General features: G+C 58.1%; 1 protein-coding gene across 1 annotated transcript in view; it reads right to left on the bottom strand.

Moving 5' to 3' along the window:
• Window positions 1-4,885: 4,885 nt before the first annotated feature.
• B3GAT1 (beta-1,3-glucuronyltransferase 1) overlaps window positions 4,886-13,429 on the bottom strand; it is a 112,226-nt gene continuing 103,682 nt past the window's right edge. Inside the window, exon 6 of the transcript XR_009965102.1 lies at window positions 4,886-4,928. The gene's annotated coding sequence lies outside the window, so the exon portion shown is untranslated. The remainder of the gene's footprint in view (window positions 4,929-13,429) is intronic.

Genomic DNA, 13,429 nt, shown 5'->3' with positions numbered 1-13,429 from the left:
CAGGGAATGGCTGATTCATGCTTTTTTCCAGGCATCCCCTGCAAAACCTTGGATGAGGACAGAGCTCAAAGCTGAGCGGGTGTCTTCCACAGCACATCACACCGGGCTTCCCTTCAGGGGGGATGCTGAGAGCCAAACCCATCTATTTTGATATGTAAAACCGTAAGAGAAGGCCTTGTGACTCAAAGAGGAATGGGATCCCTTGGGATAGCTCAGCCAGGCACCCGGGAGCCATCCCTGGGGCAACAAGTTCGCATGGAGGATGCTGAACCGAGAGCAGGGTCTCAGATAGGAGGGGACATGCTCCCAAATCAGGGCAACCATCACCTCCTCCTGCCTTCAATGGCCAGGGCGATGGGGACCTCAACCAGCATCACACCCTGCCGTGGCTGGGGCAGTCTGCAAGCATTAGGATTCTATGTCACGGGGAAGGACATCTTCCACTAGAGCAGGTTGCTCCAAGCCCCTTCCAACCTGGCTTGAAATGGCCAGGGAATGGGCAGGGAAATGTCCCAGTGGTCACACATCCCCACTGGCATCCATGTGTCCCACTGCTCCCATCCCCTCTTGGTGCTGCTCCTGTGAAGCATTCCCCAAACAGGGACCTGTGTCCGTAGGAGATGGGTAGGATCTGGATGAGCTTTACAGTCCCTTCCCACCCAAACCATTCCATGACTCCATGTTCTATAACCAAAGCCATGAGCAAACGGGACTCCCCTCACAGACCTGAGCACCCACTCCATGCCCAGAGCCCCCAGAGCCACATCCCCTGGACCTCAATGTAGATTCCCCACCCCAAATCCCACCTTGGACACCACAGGAAGCTGGATGCTGCTGGGGAAGGACCTGCTCTTCCAACCCTCCCTTCCCAAAGCACAGCCAAAGCCTGTTTCCCGAGTGAGGGAACACCTTTTGCAACCAGCATCCCATAAACACAGCAAATGCAATCCCATCCCATTCCATCCCACCCCATCCCATCCCATCTGCTGGTACCTGGCCAGGAGATGCTGAGGGTCACCAAGCCAGGCAGAGCCCCCAAAGCACCAGGGTGGGTCCCACTCCCTTATTTAAAGCTTCATGCCCTGCAGCTGCATCCCCTATGGATTTGGGAGGCTCCAGATGCTCCCTATCAGGGCTGTTGTCACTCCTGCATCCCAATTCCCTCCCTCGTGGGCACTGTCCCCCTTCATCCCTGGGTCCCAATCCAGGGTAGTGATGTCCCCCTTCCTCACTTAAACCCACAACCTCCATTAAGAAAGCAGCATCCATGGCTGCAATTCCACTGTTGGCTCATCCCTCACCCATCTCCAGCTTCCTTCCCTTAATGCCTCCATCCATCCTGGCATCAGCCTCACCAAGAGCTCCTTAAAAAACATCTAAGCAAGGAATAAGCCTTGGGAATGGGGGATGTATTGCCCCTGTCCCCGTGGAAAACCCCACACCAGCCCCTGCACCCATATCCACCAGCAAAACCCATAGCTCCAGTTGAGCCCTAAGCACTGGTCCATGACCCACATGAGCCTCCACACTGCAGCATCTCCTCCATGGGTTAACCCCCTCCAATGAGCCCAGTGAAGCAGCACAGGGGGAAGCAGAGGCAGCAGCACCCTCCCAGAGGGGCAGCGATGCAGTAGGGAGGAGAGGGGAAGAATGAGTCCCCTCATCCCCCTGCCTTCCTCCTCCTCCTCCTTCCTGGGCCCACAGGTTGATGCACACAGAATAGACCCATTTGCTGGCGGGGCTGAGTAATGCTCTGAGCTGCTCCTCCCCGGCAGTGAGTAATCCTGCTTTTGTCTCCATCTCCAGCATGGAGCAAAGCCAGGCACACAGCACCCCATGGCCACCTCATCCAGAAGGATGGGACCCAGGGTGGCACCCCGGGGCGGGGGGGGACACCTCGGGGATGACACATGGTGGTTTCACATCATGGCAAGCCATGATTCACATGAGGACATCGACTATGGGCAGCATGCTCTGAGAGGCTCCCTCTCACTGTGGTACCCTGGGCTGGTGTTCCATGGGCATCCCTTGCCACACTGCTGGACCCCACACAGCACCATGGAATCAAGAATCCCACATTTGTTTGAGTTGGAAAGGACCTTAAAGCTCACCCAGTTCCAAGGGCAGGGACAGCTTCCATTGGACCAGCTTGCTCCAAGCCCCTGTGTTCAACCTGGCCTTGAACACTGCCAGGGATGGGGCAGCCACAGCTTCTCTGGGCACCCTGTGCCAGCGCCTCAGCACCCTCACAGGGAAGAGCTTCCTTATCTCCAACCTGAACTCCCCTTGTTCCAGTCTGGACCCATCACCCCTTGCCCTGTCCCTACAGGCCCAGATGCAGAGCCCCTCTCCAGCATCCATTCAGCATCATGTCCATGCAGAAGCACATCCCCGCTGGGCGCCATGGAAACGCATCTCCATCCGCTTCCACCTGGTTCATCCTCCCTCCCAAGGAGGTGTGAAGGGAAGCCCAGCCACGACGGGCTCCTGCCTGGGTGGGACAACCAAGGGTTTCTCCGTTGGTTTTCCCACCCAGGGCATGTCCTGGACCCCAGAGCATCCCTCCGTTCCCGGTGCTGACTCACAGGGCTGGCGGGCGGCTCCCGCTTGGGCTCCCACGCTGCAGATGGTGAAGCCTCTCTCCTTGTGATTTCATGTTTTCCCCCTTATTTTTGGCTGTTATTTCAGTGCACCCTCCCCTCGCCTCCCTTCCCCTCTCCCATGTCCCCTCGCCACCTCCTTCCATAGCAGAGGGCAGCCCTGGAATCCTAGGATTCTATGCCATGAACCCTATGTTGATGTGCAAGAGAGCCGGGATTTCAGCTCCTCTCAGTAGCCCTTGGTGGCTTCCTTGCGGGATGTCACAGTTATCCCGCATGGAACAACACCAGTGCACCAGGACACAGCTAATTCCCAAGCTTCCCATGGCATGGACACTGATGCCATGTTCCTCTCTGGCACAGGGACATCCTGCAGTGGGCAAACACCTTCCCCATCGCTTCCAGGGCACTGAGGACCACGGGCAGCACCAGCTCACCCCTGTTGTGCCAATGTGAGGTCCCCGACGTGGGTCAGCCATGCACTGCGGGGTGATGGAGCTCCCGTAGGGATGTGGCTTCCCTTTGCCATGCCTGAGCCGAGGGAGAAGCCTCTCCGTGGAGTGCCGGGTTCAGCAGCTCAGCTGTGCTGGGAAGAGGAACGGGAATATGGGATGCGGCGAGAGCAAGACAGGCTATAAATAAAGGCTGGAGAAGTGGAAGGCAGCAGCCACAGGGGCTCTGGAGCAGCAAGCAAAGCAGGTGCACGTTGGCTCTTGATGCCTTTGTGCTTCCCGGGTATCCCTAATAACCGGGATCCGGGTGGGAGCTGGGCCAGGATTCCCTCTGGAAATCACTGGTGTCAGAAGAGCAGAAGGAGCTGAGGAAGAGGAGGGTGGGAGGGAAACGAAGGCTCCAAAGGGGCTGCCGGCATCCATGCAGCCCCAGTTTAATGGGAAAGGGGGGAACCTCCGGCCAAAATCTGCTACTGGAGTTAATGGGGGATGGAGGGAATGGACACAGCTCAATGCATCCAGCCCGGGATCATCCCAGGAAGAGGTGAGATTCTCACCACGGGTCACCGGGAGCCGATGGGGACCCGCGTGGTGCCTGCAGCAGGCAGGGATGAGCGGGAAGAGAGGAGGAGAAGGAGACAGATGGGCAGCGATGGAAACATAAGTTAACTCGAAGGAAGCGGATAAACAGCAGGCAGGGAGCAGATCCCAGCACATATGCTGTGCTGCAGCCAGCCAGGAGCAGGGATGTTCCCCACCATTCCCGGTCCCCATCCCTATGCAGCGGCCCCGAGCCACACAGGGATGCTGGAAGCAGGAGCAGGGCTCAGGGTGATGAGGTTTGAGGCCGGGGCTTGCAGCAGACAAGCAGGAGAGCAGCCAGGATGAGCAGCTCAGGTGCAGCTCATGGCCCAAAAGCCAAACCCATTGAAGCATCAGCCATGAGGTGGACATGGCTCCTGGCACGGGAATCACGGACCCATTCCCTATGGCTGCTTGGGGCAGCATTGGCCAGGGAGGGATGGGTCCTCCCTGCCTGGCAGGAGCAGGCAGTTGGATGGGGTCCCTGCCTCAGTTTCCCCAGCCAGGGGAGGGGAAGCAGGTTGGAATACCGTGCTTTGGTGGACAATGTCCCTGCCATGGAACTGGATGAGCTTGAAGGTCCCTTCCAACCCAAACCATTCCACGACTCTAGGACTCTATGAGCAGACCAGCATCGGCTCGTGTGACATAAAATCAAGCCAAAGACCCTCAAAAGCTCTTGAGCCCTGTAGTGGGTACCGGGTACCCCAGTGCCTGCACAGCATCACTGCCCGCTCCAGCAAGGGGGACCCCAGTCACCCCACATTGCCCCTGCTCCCCCAGCAGTGGGATGTGGGGCTCAGAGGCACGGAGCTGCCAAGAGCATCCCTTTGGATGCCGGGTTGTAATGAGCCCTGATGTCATGACCCACATTAACACCCCTAAGGATGCTGATAACAGAGGAGAAGAAGGAGAGAGCTCAACAAGCCCCCGCAGCCGCCTGCATCCCCGGAAAGCCACTGGGAATGGGGCCAGCGAGCGCTGGGCGCACACAGACCCCCTTGTTCCCTGCTCCCTGCCGCAGGCCAGGGCTGCCCACACAAGGGGAAGCTTGTTCAGGGCACCCGCACTTCCCGGTGGTTGCCAGCACGACCGGAGGCTGCGGCGGGACCCTGAGCTGCGGCGGTCAAGGGCAGGGTTGACCCCATAGAGGGGGAATGGAGGCATCCGGTTGGGAATTGCAAGCAGGAGGCCTTGGAGAGGTTGTGAGGCTGCTCCATCCCTGGCAGCGCTCAAGGCCAGGTTGGACGCAGGGGCTTGGAGCAAGCTGCTCCAGTGGAAGGTGTCCCTGCCCCTGGCTTTAAGGATGAGCTTTAAGGTCCCTTCCAAGCCAAACCATTCCATGAATCCATGATTCTATGTGGCTGGCCCTCACTTGTTTCCTCTGCTCAGCATTCCCCCACACAGATCCTGGTTCTTTCCTTGCAGCATCCTCCCCCTTGCAGTGTCCTTAGTACCACAGAATCCCAGACTGGTCCATGCAGAGGCTCCGAGCGGCCCCAGCTCATCCCGACGTTGGTCAGTGGGAAGCTGTGGTGGTATTCCATGAGCCGGGAGCAAACATCTCCTGCTGAGCACTGAAAACTGCTGTCCCCATAAAGGCGAGTGGAGATGAGGAGCTGCAGCACCCCGGGAGCATCCATCTGCTGGGAAAGGCAGAGCAAGGAGCTGGGAGAGGAAACCAGGAGAGCTCAAATTAGGATTAATAAGGCACAAATTGTTAGTGGCAAAGGGGAATTCAGCCTGGGAAGAGGCTGCCAAAGGGCACGGGGAGACAGAGGCACATTCTCAGCTCAGAGCTGCATTTCCCAGCCCAGCACCGCAATGGGAGCAGCCCTGACTCTGCTTCATCCCAGCACCTTCAGAGGGGAAGTTCTGCAGCATCCCCCGGGATAAGCAGCTGTATCCCGGACCTCTGCAGCCAGCCCGTGCTCTGCACCACAGCAACGTGTGCTCGGTGACTCCGGCACCCACATCCCGAGCATCACACGGAGCATCACGGCTCTGCCCGTGGGCTTTGCCCTGGGCAGGGCTCGGGAGCCCGCTTGCGCACTGGAGCCTGATTCCAGCCTAGGAGCATCCCTGCGGGAGCAGCGCGATCCCGAGGATCCCTCCCAGCAGCAACGCGCGCCGGGAGGATGCTCCGCAGCGCTTCCCACCGCCGGGGCTGCTCCCGAGGACCAGGGGGTGCAGGCTCCCCCCCCACAAGCACCCCCCGGGCTCCGTGGCAGCCCCCATGTGCCCGTCCCTGCAGCCGGCTGTGGCTGCAGCGGAGGTGGGAGCGATGACTCAGGAGATAATGAGCCACATCAGGAGGAGGAGAGGAGCAGAGCGGGGACGTGGTGGCGGTGAGGAGGCAGCTTTGGGCTGCTCTGACTCACCCACAGGGCACAGAACCACTGTTGTACCCCCCCAACCCATGTGCATCCATCCCTCCTCCCACCAGGGATGCGGGTCCCCAGGCAAACCGGCTGCGCATGGGGTCCATCCAGCCCCCAGTGCCGCCCCGCAGGGAGCCCGTGGTCCAGCATCCAGCGGCGCCTTTCATCCACAGGGATCCTCCCGCTGCCAAACGAGCCGGTTCCCCAGCTCCCGATGGATAAACAGCCTCTGCAGCCTGGGGAAACTGAGGCAGGGAGGCACCAGACTTGCCCGAGGCTGTTGTTCACAACAGGAGTCCCGGCTCCCGTGTCCATTTGCATCCCAAGCTCCTGTATAAAGTCGTTTTCCACCGTGTGCAGGGCAGTGCCACTCACCCATGGGGTGACGCTGCTGGTCCAGCCCCTTGGTGGCTTCACCTCCATTGGAACCAGTCAGACCCGGTGCCACCGGCTGCCTCAGTTTCCCCACATTGGAGCTCATCAGCATCTTTTGCTCACAGCATCTTCCTTCCCCAGGAGCTGAGCCTTGGCAAGGGAAAGGAACTGCTTATGCAGAACAAATGGAATCAATCACAACAAAAGGCAGCGGGCCTGCTGCTATTTATTCCCCATCCGAGGGTTTCAAACGCATCCGCAGGCATCCACAGCCATATGGAGACGGGGAACCCACCGGGGATGTCCCAATGGGCAGGAAAAGGCAGGAGAGGGGCACAAATCCAGGGTCTCAGGGCAGTGTTCCCCCCCCCCCCCCCCCTTTGCATGTTCTTTGGGACCACAGCTGTCACCATCCACCTTAGCTTAGGGGTGATGCTACCGAGCAGCCAGAACAGAAAGTGAAGGGAGGATGAGGAGCAGGGCACCCAAAATATCCTGCTGCTGGGTGCAGCACAGCCCCTGCATCACCACCTCCACGGACACCCCATGGCGGAGGATCCAGCAGCAGGATCCAGCCCACGCTGCCAGGGAGTTGGATCTGTGCTGCTTTATCAGGGCTGCTGCTCCTGCCGACAGATTCCGTGTGCTCCAGGGAGCTCCTGGCCTCTCCTTCGGCCTCAGCAGCTCAGGGAAGAGGCGATGCTGGAGGTACCTCTCTGCTCCCATCCCCGCCGGGGCAGTGCCAGCCCTCTGGCATTGGAACAAGCTGGAAGTGGTGAGGAAGGCTGGTGGGAGATGGCTCATGGATGCAATGAGGCAGGAGCGTGTCAGGGCCTGCACGCTGGAGGGACAAGCTCCAACCCCCTGGAATCTGGCTGTGGCAGAGGCACTGGAGGGATGGCTCCATGCATGAAGAGTGAGGGGACACTTCAGTGCCAGCACGTGGGGTGCAGCCACTACGCAGGCACTGGGGAGATGCCAGCTGGGCTTTGTGGCTATCCAAGAAGCTTTCCCACCCACCTTGGCTCCCACTGCACCCCTCCAGGAGCTGTTTCTGGGCTGATGTGGGGTCCTGGGAGCTTCAGGGGGCTCTGGGGCAGTGCAGGACCCCCACATGCCCTCATATGAGGACACTGAGGGCTCAGCTGGAGCAAGAGCCAGAGCAATGCTCTTCCCAGGAGCATGTCCCATGTCCCAGCCCAGGGGGTGCAGGGGATGATGCTCAGAGGGGATGATGATGCTCAAAGAGGATGATGCTCAAAAGGGGATGACGCTTGGAGGGGATAAGGATGCCTGGAGGGGATGCTAATGCTTGGAGGGGATGATGCTTGGAGATAATGCTGATGCTTGGAGGGGATGAGGATGCTCAGAGGGGATGATGATCAGGGGAATGATGCTCGGAGTGGATGCTGATGCTCAGAGGTGATACCAATGGTCAGAGGGGATGATGCTGGGAGGTGATGCTGATGCTCAGAGAGGATGATGCTCGACGGGAATGATGCTTGGAGTGGATGCTGATGTTCAGAGGTGATACCGGTGGTCAGAGGGGATGATGCTGAGAGGGTGATGCTGCTGCTCCGAGGAGATGATGCTCAACGGGAATGATGCTGGATCGGGATGATGCTGGGAGGTGATGCTGATGCTCATAGGGGATGATGCTCGACGGGAATGATGCTGGGCTGGGATGATGCTGAAGGGTGACGCTGATGCTCGGCGCGGGCTCCCCCTGGCGGCCCCCCCGAACCCGGAGCTCCCCCCCCCCTCGGATGGATCCCCCCCACCAGCAGCAGCCTCTCCCGCTCCGGTCCCCCCCTCCAGCCCCAGAGCCGCGGCTGCTGCAGCCTAAAGCCCCCCAGTCCCCCTTCCACCCCATGTCCGCCCAGCTCAGGCTCCCTTTAAGCCCACTCAAATCCTATTTCCAGGAGAGGCTTTTGCACCTGGATACTCCCCGGTATCCCCAAGGGAGGTCACGCAGTGGGTCTCCAGTGCCGCCCCACACACGGGGTGATGAAGGTGATGAAGTCCCCCCCACCCCGGGGCTCCGAGCCTGGCTGTGGAGCATCCAGGAGCATCTTGCCACAAGAGGGAACCCCTGGGCTGGAGAATCCCGTCCTGGAGCCGCTTCCCAGCCCCTGCTTCCAGAGAGGGGCCGGGGCCAGGAGGGATGCTCCCCTCGCCAGCAAGGGGGCTTTGGACCCCTTCTATTGCCCCAAGCTACCTGCAAGCTCCTCCATGCACCCCACCGCGGGGAGATGGATACCTGTCCATGGGATTCCCGTCTCTGACCTCATTTCCCAGCTGATCTGATCCGAGGGGTGAGGACCAAGGCAGGACACACAGCTCAGGCTTACCTGAGTGAGGGGCCACGGCAGGCATCCGATGGGACAAGAAGCAGCCACGTAGGCTGTGGGTGGCTCAGTCATGGCCATTCACAGCATCCCATAAAGGAAAGCCAACAGGATTTCCAGGAATGATGTAGCTGGCCTGGCTCTGGTTTGCATCCCAGCGGGACAGTGCTCAGGAGGGAGCCCAAATGGGGCAGAGATATTGGTCCCCATTCAGGTTTATAGCCCCACTGACACTGGGCAATGCTTAGTGCCATGGAGGACCAAAGGGGATAGACTTGGGAATAGAGGTGATGAGGGCCGGTTGGGAAGTTATCTAAAACCATGGGATGAGAGGATCTCCCTGTGGCTTGAATTTACACAGGGACACATCCAGGAGAAGCGAAAACATTCCTCATGTATGGGAGAAGGATGGATGGTGCTGAGGAACTTCTCTGCTGCACCTGAAGATGCCAGTACCAGGAGCAAGGGAGGGAAAGGGGAAGAGATGCCAGAGGGATGGAGAGCAGGAGCATGGGCCAGGATTAGCAATGATAAACCCTAACCCAGGCTTATGTCGGTATGTATTACCCAGGCCTGATGGGAGCGATGGGCTTGCTCATTGTTCCTAAGTGGCAAATGGTCCCTCCATCCTGTTTGCTCTGAATTAGGTGGCATATGTCTAATCGCCTTTGCCAGCACAGCAGGCAGAGATTAAGCCCTTGCTCCTCCTCCAAGCCCAGCCAGGCAGGAGGACAGGGCCTTCACCTGCCTGCTCTAGGGCAGAAGAGGGGTAAATGATGGCACTGGGTGCACACAGCGCATCCCATCTGTCCTCCAGGGGGTTGGAGCTGGCTGAGCCTTAAGGTGCCTTCCAACCCAACCCATTCCATGGTGCTAGGAAGTTCTTCCCTCTTTTCCAAGCAATCTACTGTACTTGAGCACAGTTTCCAAGCCAGAACATGCCACAGTACTGATTTCCATGGGAGTCATCAGGAGCCATTGAAACCGGCTTAAGGTGGGGAACCAAGCACTGTCTGCTGGAGACAAAACACTTGTTAAGCAGTAAATCAGTGCAACAGAGGAACCAGCACAAGAGGAGGAGTGTGGGAGCAGGACATCCTCACTCTCCTCAAGCTTTTTCCTCTATATCCCTTGTCTTCTCTCAAGAACAGGCATAAATGCTGTGGAGCATTAGCTCCAAACCTGTTTGTGTTGAGTGGGATCAGGAGATAGGAAGCATTTACAGGCTGAGAGAGCTGGGCTGGTCCAGCCTGGAGAAGAGAAGGCTCCTTAAGGGGAGACCTTAGAGCAGCTCCAGTGCCTAAAGGGGAAACCTGGAGAGGGGCTTTGGACAAGGGATGTAGGGACAGGCCAAGGGGAATGGTGTAAAATAAAAGAGGGGAGATTTAGGTAAGATAAAAGGAAGAATTTCTTTAACAGTGAGGGTGCTGAGGCGCTGGCACAGGGTGCCCAGAGAAGCTGTGGCTGCCCCATCCCTGGCAGTGTTCAAGGCCAGGTTGGACACAGGGGCTTGGAGCAAGCTGCTCCAGTGGAAGGGGTCCCTGCCTGTGGCTTTAAGGATGAGCCTTATCCCAACACAAACCAGGCTGGGATTCCATGGCCCCCTTCCCACTGACCCGAGGCGGAGAAAAGGGGAGCAGTGCCCCCCTCCTCCTCCCAATGCCAGCCTGGGGATGCTGGCAGGACTCAGACCGGAGCTGATTCCATGTCCCAGCTTGCCTTGGCCTGGAAGCGAGCAATATAACGGGATGGTGACCCCCGATCCTGCCACCCACAGCTCTGCTTTGCTGGAGGCTGAGGGGCAGGAAGGAGAGGATTAGGCTGTGAACAGGGCTCCAGCAGCCCCAGGGGTTGCAGATGCTCCCTGCCCATGGAGGAGAGAAAAAGGCTGCACACCCCAAGCTCTGGGATCACAGCTTCCTGCTTGGAGCGTGGGGAGGATGCTGAGGGCCAGGCAGATCCCAATGCTTGAGCATCGGGGTGAGGATCACCTCTGCTCCATCCCTGGACCAGCACAGGGAAAGCGATCTCAGCTCAGGGATCCCTGGGGATGGAGATCAGCTTGGATGAGAGTTACGTGGCTCCTCTCTATAGCTGCCATCCCACCACGCTGCTGCAGACAGACCCCAAGGAATGCAGCCCAAATCCCGGGCTCCCTCAAAGCATCCTGCTTGGGAGGCAGTGGGTTTATTCTAAGCAGCTCCCGCTGACCACTCCAGGAGCCCTTGTGAGCAAAGCACCCAAAGAAAACCACCTCTAATTAGAGGGTGGAGGTAAAAATATCCCCAGGCCATAAGCAGAGGGAGGCAGACAGGGAAAAGGCACATGCCAGGGAGACTGACGCCCGGCACCGAGACGAGATTAGGAGCAGCCCAGCCTCACACATAGGCAGGATTCAAAATAGATGAGCATATGCCGAAGTGATGAGCGAGGGGAGAAGGATGGCGCTGGTGTAGGAGTGGGGTCATGGGCTGAGCCACCGCGGGAGCAACAGCTTGTCTGGGCTGCGGCAGCCAAAAACAGAGGCGCTGCCTTCGGCTCATGGAAAGCTGCCCCAGCATCCGCATGGAACAGGGATGCCAGGGCCCTGCCTCTATTGCCAGAGCTGCTGAGAGTGAGCCTGGGTGAAGCTGGGAAGTGCTTTGGGGTCCTTGCATTCAAAGGGAGGTGTATAAATGAGTGTGGTGTTACCTGTGGAGCCTAAAGGCCCTCTCCAGCACAAGGCAGGACTTTGCTTCCCAAGCCAGTGTTTCCAATGGGAAAAAGCCTCCTGCAGCTCCACTCGGGTGCGGCAGCATCCTGCTCACCTGAGGGCAGCTCTGAAGAGCCTTTCCCTCTCCAACGGCTTATTCCATCACCCCGTGCCATACACAGCGATGGCTCTTGACACACTGCACCTAACACAACCCTGCGCGTTGGGGTCTGCCGCCCCTCTTTACCTCCTTGCCACGGCTCCAGGTCTGGAGCGACCCCGATGGCTGGGGAAGGTCCAGGTGGAGAGCCCCGAGGCCCCAGCCAGGCTGCTCCACACGCCAGGCATTGGCACAGTCCTCAGAGCCCCGGTGCCCTGGATAATAAGGTTCCCATCTGCCATGTGTGTTGCCATTGGAAACCCACGGCGACAGGCGCAGCCTGTCCTCACAGCTTGGAGCAGCTTCTTCCCAGCAGGGCTGGAATCTCACTTCGGGCCTGCAGGCACTATAAGTGTCAAAGGGATCTCCATGTTCCCTGATTGCCTTCCTCTCCTCGCAGATCCCGAACTCTCGGTGTACAACATTGCCGCTTCCAGACACCCCCCCGCCCCGAGGGGGTTTTCCTTCTGTTTAACCTTCAATCCTCTTCCCTCTGCTCTCACAAGTGCTGACTCTTTCTTCTTGGGCTTCTCTTCTCCACCACTGCCCACCACAGGCCTTGGCTGGGGCTCAGGGGGGCTCTCAGCGGGACACGTGCTCCCCCACTCTCATCCTTGCTCCAAGCACAGATGGGAAGCTCTTCAAAGAACAAAGGGATCATAGGAAGAGGCAGGTTCGTGCTGCTCCTCATCATGCCTGAATAAACCCCGTGCTACCCAGGGCTGCTCTGAGCACGGATTTCATTCCGGTTCCTTGTTTCGATGTTAAGCAATGAAAGGGGAGCTGCATTGGTGTGTGAAAGCCCATGGTTGACATGGCAGCGCTTCGCCATCCCGGTCTGACGGGCTCAGCAGTCCCTGTGCGCTCTTTGTTGTGACTCCTTTGGAGTCCCGCGTTCCAAACGGATGGAAAGGGCCATGGTGCCACTCACAGCTCCACGCTCCTCCTGGCTGTGTAAATACAAAGTAGAAGGCCAGGAGCTGGAAACCCTCCCATCCTTCCTTGTTTCCTCTCTCTCAGCCCCACTCTGCCCTGACGAAGCTGCTGCTGGATGTTAAAGAAGGCCCTGACAGCTCAGTGCTGACACTTTACCACTGATTACACTCTCTGTCATTGTGTTTTATGTCTCTTGTCATTCCAGCCCAAGCAGACTGTGTTCAGATGACTCTTTGCTCATCAGGGGCCCAGCCCAGAGACGGCTGGAGTCAAGATTTAAGCTGTGTCATCTTATTAGGTGGTTTCTTCCCCTTCATCCTCAACGCAACGTCCCATCTGGCCATTAGAGCTGATGAGCCTCTCTGTATTCATTTCACCAGGCTCAGATCAGCCCTTTAAATCTACTCATTAGCATCTCGAGTTAGATCTGCCACATTATCAACTTAAATACAGCTTTACATCCCTTCATTCCTTCCCGGCTCTCCCAAGCTGGTTCACAGCACAGAGGAGAGCTCAGCTTTCATTCCAGCTGCTTGATCTTCAACAGCATCTTAATTACATCCCATCATGACAGGCTGCTGACAGGCAGTGACGTGGGAGCCAGCATTAGCCCAGGCTGAGGCACTGGATTCCAGTGTCCGGTCCTGATGGCTTTTGCTTCTCGCCATCACTGGAAAAGGCTCTGGGAGGTCTTTTAGGGTTGGTCCAAAGTTTGCAGTGAAATGCACAGATTGGGGACTGGTTCTTGCAGGGAAATGCCCCTTTCGTATAGACTCAAGGAATGGTTCGGCTTGGAAGGAACTTCGAGCTCATCTAGATCCATCCCTAGACGCTTCCCACTAGACCAGGGTGCTCAAACCCTTTTTAGAGGCTTTTAGGAGGGGAAACGCTCCCTTTAGAGCA

Source organism: Pezoporus occidentalis, unplaced genomic scaffold (genome assembly GCF_034315485.1).
Source record: "Pezoporus occidentalis ecotype Australia unplaced genomic scaffold, CSIRO_AGI_Poc_V1 ctg216, whole genome shotgun sequence".
Taxonomy (NCBI): domain Eukaryota; kingdom Metazoa; phylum Chordata; class Aves; order Psittaciformes; family Psittacidae; genus Pezoporus; species Pezoporus occidentalis.
The sequence above is the reverse complement of the archived record's forward strand: the minus strand, read 5'-3'. Positions and strand labels throughout refer to the sequence as shown.